The following is a 15,967-nucleotide window of genomic DNA, read 5'->3' as shown; positions in this document are numbered from 1 at the left end:
TGATGCTGTCATTTCATGAAAGCACAGAACCCCAAGGAGTGATATGTTCTGTCACCAGCAGTTTTGATGCACTGGAAAAAAAGACGTGGTTCAGAGGTGCCAAATATGCACCACAATTGAATCAAAATCACCATGAGCCACTTATCTAAGTTGCGGAGAGATGAATAAAGCACAAATTTGTACCTAAGGGCTTCTTTGTTTTCCTTCCACAAAGAGTCCCTGCCTCTATGTGAAGGAAGAAAAACTTTTTGCCAGAACTGAGCACAAAACAGCATGTTCACGTAATGGCAGTAGATGCCAGAAACACAACACAGAGAAGTACACTTCTATGCTACTGCATAAGAGTCTACATCAGCATAAATGTGGTCTTCCCTACATCCAGCATTTGAAAGACAGTCTGTCAAACTACTGATGCTCCCAGGAAATGTTTGAGGGATCACTCTGCTTGTGCTAATGTTTTGTAAAATGAGGTTTCCAAACTGATAGCTCAGGAAGTGGAAATTAAAATGCAAATGTATTTTCTGTGCAGAATGATTCTTGTAAACCGCGATGCAGACCTGAAGGAATGTAAGTCATTCCATTATCAGTACAGAAAGACAATCTAATCCAGTATGTTTGGGTTTATTTTAATGGCTTATTATTTTTGTTACTAATTATTCATGGTGTAAATTATGGAGGTCTAAGAAGCACGCTGACAACTTGTAAAGGATACAGGGATTCTTGTTCTTAAATATTTAATATAGCAAAGTCTTTGTTTTAGTAAGGACCTCTAATCTCAATTCATGAGTTTATCCTAATAATATTAAAATAAACCTGGCAGATGGGCAGCTTGTCTCTAAGTCTGTGTAGAGATGGAAATGGAAAGTTCTTCACATGGAAAGAGATTTCTGATAAGAAGAAGCAAATCATTAAATCTTATTTTTTAGAACCCACGTTTAGATAAATCGGATTAGAGAATGGTACACATTTGCTAATGAAGGTATTAGAAGGTGGGGTGTCCACTTTTTGAATTCTTACAATCAAGACTTTCTAGAATATAACAACATGGGGGGCTTACTGCTGAAAACCACATTGTGAAATATGATCATCTTTCCTGGAGTAGGTCAGTGAAGTATTCTAATGACTTAAAAACTATCATCCAAAGTGATAGTGTCTGTAGATGACATCAGTAATGGCAATTCCAGAGTCTTTAGTCTTTATCACTAGTCAGTGTAATAAAATGTCAGTTCCAGTACCCTTAGAAATTTGGGTGATATTGATGAGAGCAAAACAGAGAAGAAAGCAGAAAAAATCCAAGGAGAGTTGAAGATTTTATCTAGATCTACTATATCCAAAATATTCTTATCCTTCCTATTGTCAGCACTGTTCAGATAAGAAGAAATACCCATCTCAACAATCTTGGAACAAATTTTTGTTCCATGCTGCTGAAGTCAACTGAGGATGTGCAAAAAAAAGTAGTGCAGAATATGGCCTTTCTGTCAGTTTTTCATGGGACCATTATTCTTGTTGACTTCTTTAATCAAATACTTGCTTTAGAATAACCTAACACGTGGTTCTTGAATAATCAGATCTAGGTCTCTAAAAAGCACTGCACTTTAACTCTCACTAAACACATTCCACACTCATAAATTTGAATGACTTGACAAGTTTCCATGAATCAGCTGAACCTCAGCAGTAATCCATGCACATACTATTAGTTCACAGAAAATGCAAGGAGAAAATTATGTTTTGACCTCTTTGTTTTGAGCTAAATTATGTGACACTTCCTCACATTTCCCATGAGCTATTAGCAGGTACACAGACAGCTAGCATGGCTCAACAAACTAGTGAGGACCTGTCAAGTGACTTGACGCTTCATCAAGACATTGAGCACACAGCGCTATTCACAGAGGGCCTCAGAACAATTTGGACACTTGGAAAGATATGGGCCAAATTCTGCAAGTGTTCACCGCTCTCATTCTCATTTTCAGGGTGCTTCGGGGTTTGCATGCAGCTTCATTCAGGGCTTGGGTGTTCACAGAGAAATGCAGCCACCTCGTGGTGAGATGGCGATGTAGGCCTCGTCCTTGGAAAGGAGGGGCGCGTTGCTGCCATCTTCCTCCAGCTCCCCCTCCCATTTCTCTCGCCATTAGGACTGGCCTCATTTGTCTGACTGTGATGCCAACTCAAAGTTGTTCCTGTGGTTCAGCCAATTTAAACGTCTCCTGCCTTGTCCTCGTGTACTACCAACGGGGCATCCATCATCATTCTTGTCAGGTCTCGAGCCGTTCATTCCTGCGGCAGACTCCTGTTTCTCCACAGCTGTCAGGATTATTGCTCTACTGTGACTTCCTGTTCACACAACATATGTTCCCTAATAGTTTCAAAAGGCAACTTTCTTTTATGAAAGTTTTCTCTTTTTTTTTCTTTTTATTAACCTTTCCTTGGACAGGTGCCTGACTGTCATCCGTCACAAGCCCACTTCTCCATGCAAGGCTCTGTTTTCTCCTAAGGGCCTAACAAGCAGGTATACAACTTCCAAATTTGAGCACAAAGCAATTGGTTTGAGAAATAACTTTCCCAAAATCCCTTACTTCTGAGCAGGCCCAAAGTTCCCTCTGTATCTACCTGCCAAGAGTGCTTTATTTTTGGGTCTTTTTAAATTATATTGTCTATCAACTCATCAGCTTTAGAATAGTGTTACACTTGTCCTTCATGTCCTCCCTAGTGAGAGATCATCATTTTCATGTACTGCTGCATGTATTTTTAACTATAATTTGCCCTTTACCTTCAGCTATGGTTACTCTGTCCTTTCGCACGTCTCTTCTTTACCCATAAGGGGCAGAAACACGTCTCTTCCCTTGATTCTCTACACTTCTTCATCCAGCTCTTGTCCTCAGCATCCTTGTTCACCAACATGAATTCAGCGACCATTTCTGAAGTGACAGTTTGCAGATCTAACTTCTCTACTAAAGAACTGACTCCTGTCCAAACTGAAACCTTGGCCTGTCTTTCCAGCCTCTCCTAATGGATGGATGCCTAGCTGTCAAATCAAGCCCACAATGTATAAAACAGAGCTCTTAAACTTTTCCTCCCAAACTCCTCCTCCTCTCTCCTTCACCTCCATTTTCAATCACTGTGGACAACATTATCATCCTGCCTGTCAGTCATGCTCCTACCTAGGCATCATCTTCAGCTCAGTTTTCTCTTTCTCTCCTTGTCTTCACATCCAGGAAACAGCCAAATGTTGAAGAGTCATTCTGCACAACACATCAAAGATGTGGCCTTGTTCCTTCACCCACGCAGAATAAACCCTTCTCCATCCACTATCACTAATACCAAAATTTCAAAATTTCACTAATGTTTATGCTAGTATGCAGGGCTAAATATCATACTACTTTTGCATATCTTTGATGATTTCATACCATGGTACCTCAGAAATTCTTGTTTCTGGAAGGGTAAAGCAGTACTGCTAGCTAATTTTTTTTTTTGTGTGTGTGTGTGTGTGTGTGTGTGTGTGTTTGTGTGTGTTAAGACAAATATGGCAAGTAGGAATTAAGATTATGTTTCACTTGATTTAGCTTTAACAGTCTAAAAAATTTTAATCTACTGCAAATGTCTTCCTAAAAAGGAGACACATTTCTAGAGCTTCATGCTTTCTTGCCCTTACCTATTTGTGCTAGAATGGAATAAATTATTTTTTCAGCATGCCCTTCCCTTTCATTAATTAGAATAGAAATCCCTTTAAATAATTAAAATGAATATCTCCATAGTGGTATTAGATTGAATACCTCAGGTGGGACTTGTCTCACCTAAGTTTAGACATCTAAAAGTTTAGGAAGTATGAGCTTGTCATGTAAGTGCTTGTCATCTAAGTTTCTATTACAATCAATAGAAATAGATACCTCTGGAAGTATTATATTTTAGAGAAATAAATTTTGAAACCTGTTGAACCAAAACGCACATAGAAGTGTGCTTTTCAGTTAATTCTAGGTGTCAGATTCCCATGTTCTCTCAGATCCAGTGGTGCATTGGTGAATGGAAAAGGACCCTCACTGCTTTAAAACAAAAGCAAAAACACTTGCTTCATGCAGATATTTGGAAGGCTGCAGTTGCCTTTTCTCTCTGTGATGCACCCTTGCTGTCTGAAGTACTTCTGGTCCACTGCCACTTCCACAGTAATCTTGCCAGAGCTAAAAGCTTTGGTAACTCTATCCCAGATCAGACATCTACAAGTCAATACAAGTCAGACACTGATGCTGTTCACGTCCTTCATGTCTAATGCAAAGGGAACTGAACCCTATTCTAGGTGTTCTCTGACCAGTTAAAGGGAGATCTGACAGTGCCCTTTCAGTGTCTAAAAGGGGGCTGTTATGAAGAAGGAGACAGACTCTTTAGCAGGACAAGGGGAAATGGTTTCAAACTGTAAGAGGGGGGATTTAGACTGTATATTAGGCAGAAGTTTGTTACAGTAAGAGTAGTTAGGCACATGAACACATTGCTTGCAGAGGTGGTGGGTGCCCCATCCCTGGAGTCATTTGGAGTCAGGCTGGACTGGACTCTGAGCACCTGATCAAGCTGTAGGTGTCCTTGTTCACTGCAAGGGAGTTTAACTAGATGACCTTCAAGGGTCCATTCCAACTCAAACGAGTCTATGATTCTATGATTCTAAAACAATATGAGACTCAGAAACCAGGCATCCCCTCCTCTGATTCCTCTGATACCTAATTCTTCAGGTGCCTTCTGAGCTTGCCTAATGTTCCAACTCTCAGTACTATATTCATTTTGTATCTCTCTTATTCATTAATTTTGAGACTGTTAAGGTCTCCAAAACACTGTAAGGTGGTTTCCACCATTACACAAGCTATATCCTGTTTTGTTTTGCTATAGAAGCCTCTGCATCAGCTTCATGAAACCACAGTATTTCTTCTGTATCTGGGCAATACCACCCCAAGTCTATCTACGCCTGGCTGAAAATCTTCCATGAAATTATGTTTTGGATGGAATCTTTGGTTATGTGAAAAGAAAGAAAAATGTGAGACTTGGATACAAGCACTGAACAGATGTCTGCCTCACAGAGAAAGATTCAAATTAGTTGAAATTTTAAAAACAAAACAAAAAAAAAGTATTGCCACCCAAAACTTTGCTAACTTGGGGACATCCATTTCTATATTTTCTGTGCAGCTCAAAAATCAACAGAAATAAGAAGAACAACTTCAAATTTCTTGTCAGAAACCATCTGTATATAATCATGCAATTCTGGCTAAGTTTTGTTAGGCTACAGACTAATTGGATCTCTAATTATTGTATTTATTATTATTTTTTTAATTAATCAACAAAATACAAATGACACTACACCATCAACAAGGTTGACTTTCATCCCATGTCTATCACAGTCCTCAGAAGTCCAGCCATGGTTCTAAAACTTCCAATAAGCACAATTAATAGTCAGATTAAGAGGTGCTCTAATTGTTTTACAGTGTACAGTCTATGCTCTCATACTATAACAGATTAGGATTGCTAGTTTTTGTTTTTAACCTATTTATTTCACCAAGTGAGAGTGGTTTAAATATAAGATAATCAAGAATTGCCCCCAAAAAACAAGTACAATTGTCCTCATGTGTAGTGGCCCTCTTTCAGACTCATGGCAAATGGGATATTTGTATCTCAGGCCCTCAGCCAAAGAAACCAACCGTAGCTCATATTGACAACTGCTATTGTTATTGCTGAGCATTCCTAGAGTGCAGTTAAGGTTTTGCAGAGTACTGTGAAGTTAACTCCAGACACAGCCCCATTATGGAAACTGGTTGAGCAGCTGTTTTCACCCCGTCAACACAGCAAAGGAATATTTAGGTTGGAAGATCAAGCCGTAAGAGTCTGCAGAAAGAGCAGGTGGAGGAAAGAAGGAAAATAGGCCTTCGTGGGCATGATGAAGTTGTAGCCCAGGTGCCTTGCTTGCAGAGTGGCAGAGAAGCAGCTTTTATTATGCATGCATGCTGGCACTAAAGTGCTGAGTCGGCAGAATCTCCCTGGGAGGAGCAGCGTGGCGGCTCCGGTGAGTGGGGGGCCACAATGCTGTAGATCAGCTGAGGTATTTTTAACAATTATTTTGATATAAACAGCTCTGAACTTGAGGAGCTCCATGTAAATGGGAAGCAGTGGGGCTTGTAATTAGATTTGTGTACACTTTCATAAATTGCTGGGAAACATCAAAGCTGTGATAGAAGGCGGTGGTGCACTTTATTTCCTTCTTCTGTTCTTCTGTTAATTGAATGGTTGATGTGTGGATAGGAAGTGTTGGCTTCGCGGAGTACTATTTACAGACCCGCTGACAGCTGCACTGTGAAAATTAACAGGAACAGAGCAGCCTCTGTCACAGCTCTTCCCATGAGGGACTTGCTTCAAATTGGATCATTTCTTTCATGGGAGAAACTTTCCTTGTCTCTCCTCCCTTCTTCGCAAATACATGCACATTCAGCTGCACAATCCACTTCTCCTTCTAGGCTCGCGGCAGCCTTTAGTACTCGGAAGGAGGATTTGTCTTTCCCACCGTTTGGGAGACTCCACTTAAACCTTGTAGCACATTCCACCTCCAACAGGACACACCTTCAGGAAGTCAATAAAATTAGTCACTTAAGGGAATCTAGGAGCTGAGTGGGCACAACCACAACATCGTGTTTGCATATCACACCTCAACAGAAGTAAACTCTTCACCCTCATGAAAACTTTAGTTGATTTCTATTCCATAGCAACTCCATGGTGATTCATAGCAACTGCTGCTGACGGAAATGTAGTTATCATTGGCCTTGCAAAGAATTCCACTGTGTTAGGCACCATAAAAACCTGTTATGGAATTCTCTCCACACTTAGTAGCTTACCAACTAAGGCTGGGGTTGGCATGTCAAAGTGTTGGTTAAAACATAAAACTTTGGGATCATCTCTAATCTTATCATATGCTCCTCTCTTACAGTTAATGGATAGAGATTGATCCTTCAGGGGGACGTCTGTTTCTCTTATATAAATGATGATTTTAGAATAGACACCAAAAATGGCTGCAGTTAGGTCATTTGTAAGATCCCCTGACAGCTGCGACACACAAGAGAAGCAAAAGAAGCAACAAGAGGAAATACAGTGAGAATGAACAAGTCTTGCACACAGTTGACCTTTATTTTTAGCCAGTTTGTAGCAAAAATCACAGCAATTCTTGTTCCTAATTCTAGTAGAGAAGTAATAACTGGTGGATGTAGATTTTAAAATCTACTTAAACCTGGAAAACAAACAGTTGAGAAGACCAAACTTGAAGGTATCAGTTCACCACCTCACTTCCCAGTGGTGTCTTCAAAGTATCTAGGTAACAAGGACAGAACTGTAGACAGGTGCATAATAGAAATAGATAACTCTAGGAGAAAGTTGATGACTCCAGCATGTAAAGTGCTGCATACATTTTTTTGCTGAATCTGCGTTAAAGTTACTTACCTAGGGTCATAATGTCTGAGTGGTCTATAACCAGCATAAGTCCATCTCCTTCTTAATAGAGAAAGCTGAAGTTTGATTTTACACTGATAATGATGGATGAACTGATGGAAGAGAGTGGAGATACCAATTCAGACTGTTTAGTTTTTGTTTGTTTTTGGTTTTTGTTTTTTTTTTTTTTTCTGTTGATCTTCTGCTCTGTAAAAGAAAATGCACTCCAAGCAACAGTTTTCTGTAACCCTCAGACTGGCTTCCTTAACTTAGGGCTGGACGCAACACACCCATTCCTATTATTAAAAATTAATAATGCATTAGGAGTCAGTTCATAATTCAGCATCAGCAGGCCTAGCCCTCCTTCCAGTAATGAATTGATTTTACTAATAGGCTACCTAAATACTGTTTATAAAGTCATGTGTTGTCTGTTGGGATGAAACAACACACCAAATACCTGGATGTTAAATTGCAGTCATTCCTACCAAAATCCAATGATCTCAGGCTGCTTTTCCTCAGAGCAGCAGGTTCTGGTCACAGAAAGACTAAGGTTCATGGACTATCTTACCCCACTGCTGCCACCAAGATAGCTGATTTCATATCCTTTGGGCCAGCAGTGTCCCAGTTAACATAATTTCCCTTAATAATTTCTATATAAAATAAAATCATAGGACTGCATTCCCTCCTCCCCCCTTATTCCATAAATGAGCTAATAAATCACAGGTTTCTGGGTCCCAGAATAGAAATCCAGGCAGTCCTGCTGCTTGACAGGGGGTATGAATCATACTGGCACTGAAGACAGCCTTTTGGGGCTGGAACACTCATCAGAGCTGCTTTTCTTCTCCAGTCACATTGCCGTAGCCACACAGGCATCTGGCAGGACAGTGAAGAGACCTGTGGGACATGATGGGCTTCAATAGCCATCTCCCCCAGCCTTCCTCACTCTGTCTTCCTTCTGAATCACAGAATTCATTGCTTCCAAATGGGATGAGAGCGATAACTGCTCATGAGCCACACAGCCTCACCTTAGACAAAGGGAGCTAATTAGCACCATAATGTCTCTTTATGAGTCCAAGGGAAGTTTGGAAATAAATCAACAGCTGCAGAGGTGGCTGGGGGAAGTCAAGAGCTGGATGATGTTGTAGTCCAGTTTGGCCAAATCCTGATGCCACAGAGGTCTCTGGGAGGCTCACCACTCAACATTTGTTTGAGCTGGATGAGATTAGGAGTTGGGAGAAGGTTAAAATAACTCACAAGTGCTGACCTTTCTGGGAGATCAGAGCCATTTACATGGTATAAAGTGCTCCATACACATCAGGGAAGTCCCCCATCTTCTGTAGGGTACTCCATCTTTCTGCAATGAGCACATGGTCTCCCCATCATGGAGAGAAATGAAGAGACTCCTTACTGCTCTGCTTATTATGAGGTGGGGTTCATTCTTCCTCTGTCTGTCCTATTTTTTTTATTTTTTTTGGTTGGTTGGTTGGTTGGCTTTTTGTTCTAACCTCATTTAAAGAATGGGACCATCTGTTTTATTTAAGTGGTCTCTGGATCAACTTTAAATCACTCTGAATGCTTCTGCTTGTTATCCTTTAATCCACTTCTTCCTAGCCCAGCTCAGAAGTGTGATCTGAACTGATAACATTCTTGTAAAGAAGGCAGAGAGCTCATAGTAATGGGCAGACTGCTATCCCTTTCAAAAACACAACCAGTGTGAATCGATTCAGTATTTATTATCTAGATTGGTTATGCAAAGATCAAGATTAATTTTAAAGGAAATTTTAAAGGACAAAAATGTATTTATATCAAAGCAATAGCTTTCAGATATGACCCTCAATCAAAATCAACACGAATTCATAATTGTAAGGCATCTGATCAGACACTAATATCTTTGCCTCAGATATTCTCTGGCAAGTGAAATCGGGCAAAGAAGTTTGCTTGACTTCTCAACCTAAAGGTCTGCATAGTACTCACAGAAAATAGTGCCTGCCAAGTGTCATCCAGCAGAAAGGAGACAGGTTTCAGTCTTGGTGGAGTGAAATGCAGTGGAGGTGGGTTTTTCAGCATAAGCCAACTTCTTGTTCCACTAAGCCTGATTGAGTTTATACCAGTTTACCTCGTAGTTTAAGGTGACCACCTCCCTCACCATTGTAGTGCATCGGTAATACCCCCTTGCAAGGAGAAATTTATATCAATTAATGACCCTATTTATCTATAAAAGAATATATATAATATATATAATATTTAATATACATATGTGTGTGTATATATAATTATATAATGTGGTCATTATATAACTAATGACCACAGTTGCACAATGGGATCTTCAATTTAAATATGATGCAATAATGCAAATTCTTCTAACTATCCCAATCAAGAAACATCCTTTATGCTATAAAAGTCCAAAATGGTACATCATGACTGTAATCTCAGATGCCCAGTTGTGTGCAGCATGTTTACAACTCAGTGCCACTGCAGTGTTCTTCTGTGCTACTTGCACATCAGCAGTGCATCTGATTTTGATGCTAGTGTGCTGTGACAATAGACAGTTCACTCTGTAGCACTGGAGTTATTCTACTTCTCATTTTCATCCTTTTCTATTTGAATCAAATGAGAGGTACTGTCTCTTTTAGGCTGTGATCATTCCAACTCTAGCTTTAATAGGGTTCTATAGTGCAGATATCAAACATTTTCTCAGTAATAATAATAATAATTTATTTTAAAAAGCCACCATGTCAAATCAACATTTTTCATTCCTAGAATATTTTCAGAGAAACTACATTTTAGTGAATACAAAACTAAAAACACATTCTCTTCAATACAATATTGCTCTTAGTGGAAAAGAAAAACCAACAAAATTTTCTTTTGAATTTGTTTTTATTTTTTTTTCTTTTCTTAAAATAGCAAAATCAAAAACAAACAAACAAAAAAAATACTTATTTATTGCTTTCATTTTTCTAAATAGCAGGAAAGAATTTCTAGTCTGCTGGTGTTATAACACCTTAAGAAGGTAAATGATTCTATGATTACTTCCATCATCCAAAGACTGAGCTGAAAAATGTAGAGCTGCTTGAGGAACTCAGCTTTGAAGTTCAGGTTGTTTGGGAATCTGGCTTTGATCTGAGGGTCATACTAATACCTAGGCTATATATTGAGTTCTTTTAAATTAGAATTGGGTACAGTGTCACCAGGAGTCAATGATTTTGTTGCCCTGTGGGAAGCAATAACTTTAGCTCAGAGGAACACCTGCAAAGTAGTGTATGGGCAAGTAAAATCTAAATCAAGCTTCTACTCCAAATAAATTACTGCTCTGGAGACCAGTGAAGGGAGGTACCTGCAGCAACTCTCGCTGCTTAGACACTGCATGAAGAATCCCCTCTACCAGGGGAGCAGCATTATCAAAGGGTCTGTCACTCCAGCTCTGGATTAATGCCTCCTTTCACCACTCTGTCTTTGTCACTCTTGTCTCAAGTGAGTCTAAACCAGCTCTCAGGACCGTACGATGAAAATCAGTCCTAGTGACTGCTGTCCTACTCATCTTTCAGATGAGACACAGAATTGAAGCCCTGAGTACAGAAAAAGATAGGATATTTCACAAACGAGAAGGGATGTTAGTCTTGGTCTTCTGGCCATCTTCCAGAATGGGTAATTACATCTCTACCTCGCTCAAATTCCCTCTGCTCTACAGTTTTAATTGGACAGTAGTTTCTTTCTTACTTGTCTAAAATCCCAGTTGGGGTCAGGACAATACTGGTTAATTCAACAGCTATTTTATTTCAGTAAAGCTATACAGACTTCCTTCCCCCAAAAATCTAGTTTGCTTTTCAAACTTAGGAGTCATCATACCAAATGGCCTGATCTCACAGAGCCCACAACAAAGAAATCCTTCCTTGACTTCCAAGGTCTAACCTAATGCCATGTGAAAATACCACCTTGAATGGCTTGATAAAGATCAACATCCTCTGAACTCTGCTTTGCAGTCGGGAAGAGAATGAATGCTAAGGCAAAATGCCCAACACAGAAATCCCATTCACATGGTAAAACTTGCAATGATACTTTGAATGGCCAGTTGGGAAGTATTCAGCAGTACTTATTAATTTAAGTATTTTACCTGGTGCATGGCTGATGTTTTCAGTGGTATTTAATGGTATCTGCACAATCAGAGCTCTTACACCGAAGAGCCTTATTCACTAGAGTTCCAATGTAACAAGCCATTTTCAAATATTTTTGGCCCAAAATCTTTAAATGGCACCATTTGAGCCAACCGTGAGATAAAAGTCCATTTCTATGAGATGGACATTCCTGCAGTAAAGTGCTTATATGGAACCTCTGTAGTATTGAGGTGCTTATGTGCCTACCTCCAATGAGCCATTAATTAAGCTTAAAGTGAAGCATGATTCGAATGGCTTTGGCGAATTCGGTACAAATTCATCAATTTTGCAAACAAAAGATGTCTAACCATTTCTAGAGATAAGTAACCTGAGTCAGAGAAGACATATAGGGCTGGCAGTTAAAGAAAAATCAGGCATACATTCTGCAAGGGAATATTTTCACAAAACTTTTCCTATGAATATTGTTCTGGTGAAAGCAGCTTTCCCTCATGCTATGCAGCATTATTTGGTCTTCTGAAAACACTGTAGTTAATTTGTGTACACTCTCCATTTGGAGAGCCATAACTAATGGGAACCAGTCCCAACAACCAGGGAAAAGATTTGTTTTTTCTTTGCCTTTAAATGAAATATCAATAGATGGATATTTTATTTTTAGTTGAATATGAAATTTCACAAGTGACCTGTCAAGTTCCCATTTTCAAGAATGACTTTATTTCACAAGTCAAGACAGGTTGGGAAATTAGTTTTTCCCACAGAGGACTCTGATTAGGGATTACAAAGTGAGTGTGGTGCAGGGTGATTTTTCCTCCATCTTTTTCCTCACCCTGCCAGCCTAGAGAACATCTGACTGCTGACTAAGGGGAGCAATTCATTACCGCACACGGGAGGGGGACCAGAAGTAAGATAGTCGTATTAAGTAGAGTTGCTGGCCCAGGACAAAATTGGGAAAGCATAATAATACTTAGCCCTTATATTATTCTTTTCATCAGTAGATATCAAAGCACTTGAAAAAGGAGGTTGATTTGATGGGAAGGGAGATAAATGATAAATCCAAGTAGGCTATTGCAGAGGTATCAGCAGGAATGCTCACTTTCATAAAAGGCTCCTTTGTCTGTGGTTCTGCAAGGCAGAGAAATAAACAGGTCTTTTCCTCAGTAAAATGCACATTAACACATCTCTCAAAGTATATTTCAAGCAATGTTGACTTACCTACTGTAACTCTTGTGGGTGTTGTGGAAATGTAGTGTCCAATACAACAACTGGAGTGCAAGAGGGAAGCTTATGTATTACTGATAAATGACCAGGCAGACAAGACCTATTGCCTTTGTCAGCGGACAACAGCTGATTTACGCAATGGTTCAACTGCTCGTGGAAGCAATAAGTGGTCCACACAAAGGGCTTTGCAGTTTCTACCCCATTGAAAATTGGGCCCATTCTGTGATATTTCTGTTATCCAGTAGATTATGGGGAGTCACTGGAGTTGAAAGCAGTCTTCCAGCTCTTTTAGAAGAAAAGCATTGTTTGTCTCCTCTGCTAGAAGTCCTGCACTGCGTGGCCTGCTAGAGTTCACTGACAGACTTCCTTCAGGCCATGTGAAAGGGCTGCATATGACGAATCAGATACAGAAAACATCAATCCCGAAGTCAAACTTCATATTCAAGAGCAGAGCAGCATCTCTACTGGCTGCATGTCTTAAACTGTATATGTGTACATCTCATTGCAGCAGAAAAGCTCCCTTTTCTACTCTTTGTAGCATGTGCTACAAAGCTTGCTTGTTTCTGTTTGCCAATGGCCTTTCCGCCCTGTGTTTATGATAGTGGTGTTCAAAGAGGCCCGAAGCCCTGCTCTGACAGGCAACCCAGAAAAACATCTCATAAGAGGCAGTCTTAGATCCTATTGGGTCAAATGGCTGCTGTGCAGTCACTACAATTCACATCAGGAGCGAAGAACACTCCAGGGACAAGAATTTCATATGGAGGTTACCGATATTTTCATGATGCCATCTACAATAATAGCTTGGTTTTCAAAAATGTGAGAGATCAGCAGTTTCCTGAGGTACAACTCCAGACATAAGACTTCCAGAGCAAATAGAGATAGAAAGAAAAAGGAAGGAAAAAAAAAAAACACACCAACTTATTCATATTTGTCCATCCTGCTAACTAGAAAAGGTCACATTTTCAAAACCCATTTGCAGAGGTAAATACTTGTTCCCCTTACTCAGTCTGAAAATCCTCTGTGTTGTGCTAACCATGCTGCGGCTCTGCTGTACAGCAGCAGCTTTGAACAGCCCAATCTGCTGTGGACCATTGCCTCCCTCCAATACAGCTACAAATAGGTTTAAATCATTAGATTCAGGTTACCAAACAGTCTCTTGGATCACAGTTAATTAAATGAGTGTTGAAATCTAATTAAGGACTGGTCCAGGTGATAATTAGGAGGAAATGTATGCATTAAAATATTCATTTGTCGATGAGCTGCAATTAAGAGTGTGATTTGGGGAAGGATCAATAACTACATCATGTGATGTAAAAAAAATGAAAAGTTGCCCAGCCTTGAGCAGAAATGCAGGAAAATCTTGGCTAGTTTTCTTTTTCTTCTCCCTTCATAGAATCATAGAATCACAAGGTTCGAAACGACCTATAATATCATCCAGTCCAACCGTCTCCTCATCACCATTGCCACAACAAGCACTAAGCCACATCACGCAGAACGTCATCCAGATGCCTCTTGAGCACTGCCAGGGACGGCCACTCCACCACCTCCCTGGGCAGCCATTCCATTGCCTGACCACTCTCTGAGAGAAGAAGTTCTTCCTTATGTCCAACCTAAACCTCCTCTGATACAACTTGCGGCCATTGCCCTGTGTCCTGCTCGTTGCCTGGGAGAAGAAGCCAAATCCCTCTTCACCACAACCTCCCTTCAAGAAGTTGTACAGTGCACTGAGGTCTCCCCTGAGCCTCCTCTTGTCCAGACTGAACAATCCCAGCTCCCTCAGCCGCTCCTCATAAGACTTGTGCTCCAGACCCCTCACCAGTTTTGCTGCCCTTCTCTGGACATGCTCCAGGACCTCAACATCTTTCCTGTAGTGAGGAGCCCAAAACTGAACACAGTACTTGAGGTGCAGCCTCACCAGTGCTGAGTAGAGGGGGATGATCACCTCCCTGCTTCTGCTGGCCACACTGTTTTTAATGCAGGCCAGGATGCCGTTGGCCCTCTTGGCCACCTGAGCACACCTTCACCCTTGTGTTCTGTTTTGCTCTTAGAATAATTATATTATATTATAATCTTATAACTTTTGAAGACTGCTCTCCACCCTTGAATAGAGCATTCATCTCTCCTTACCTTTGTTTTCCTGAAGCACTTATTTCAACCCCTTATTCTTCACCACATTGTTCAAGTGGGTTATAGATTTATTAGAGAAAGAGTAACAGGTCAAAAAGATTCTTTGCCAAAGAAAATCACTTCTTCCTGGAGCAGGCTGCTAATCTAGAGGAACATCACTCATTGCATGGCCTTAGATTATTTTCTATTTCAGCAAGTTTATTCCTCAAATTGTTATTCATAACTGAGAATCTGGAAAGACTATTGAATATGCAAAACTTGGACATACATATATGTACATCTGTAGCTGCAGTTTACTAAGCTGGTTTGATACGGACCAGCTCTGCTTTCCCAGAGACTGTTTTTTCCAGTTGCAGGTACATAGATGTGTTATGTAAGGAAGTTAAGTACACTCTCTCTATGCAGTCCCACCCAATCTCACTCCGCTGGAAAAAAAATGACATTATGCTCTAGACCAGTTCCTCTGGCACAGAACTGGTGTTTCCCCATTGCCATAGCCAGAGGCTGAGCTGGCCATCTCCCTGCTGACTTTATTTCCATCAGAGAATACCAGCATGTCAAAAGGGAAGTGTACCATGGGAGCATAATGATTTCAGCTTCTCTTTTGTCAGTCTTCTGACAGCTCACCTGCCCATCTCCCCAGGCCCGGTGGCAGCCCAGTTCCTGAGGCAACTGTCTGCCTGCTGTCAGGGCTGCTGCCAAATCCCCCTTCCCCACATCTGGCTTCCTCCAGGGGGACCACAGAGTAGGGAATCAAGCAACCCATGAAGTGAGGAAGTCCTTGAATCCAGCCAAAACAATATCAGTGCCTGCCTTCCTAAGCAGATCTATTTCTTCCCATCTCTACCTCCTACCAGAAATTTGAGAATTGCAGTTACTGATCTTTTATCTCATTTTGAGAAGGTGAGGGATTTTGTTCATTCCCAAAAGCTCTACATTTTTCACAGACTTCTGCAGCCAGCTCTGATGACCATCAGTAGCTCTGTACTAGCATTGCCTACAGACAGAACCCAAATATTGTGAACTGGCCTGGCTTTAACAGTGCTGAATAGACTCTGCTTGTTGATGGG

At 40.5% G+C, this 15,967-nt stretch overlaps 1 protein-coding gene across 10 annotated transcripts in view; it reads left to right on the top strand.

The window, feature by feature from the left end:
• Positions 1–15,967, top strand: part of CELF4 (CUGBP Elav-like family member 4) — a 715,804-nt gene that overhangs the window by 614,230 nt on the left and 85,607 nt on the right. The gene's annotated exons all lie outside the window — the stretch shown is intronic.

The sequence above is a fragment of the Tympanuchus pallidicinctus genome, unplaced genomic scaffold (assembly GCF_026119805.1).
Source record: "Tympanuchus pallidicinctus isolate F22 unplaced genomic scaffold, pur_lepc_1.0 scaffold9, whole genome shotgun sequence".
NCBI classification, from domain to species: domain Eukaryota; kingdom Metazoa; phylum Chordata; class Aves; order Galliformes; family Phasianidae; genus Tympanuchus; species Tympanuchus pallidicinctus.
This window is presented reverse-complemented; position numbering and strand designations above follow the sequence as displayed.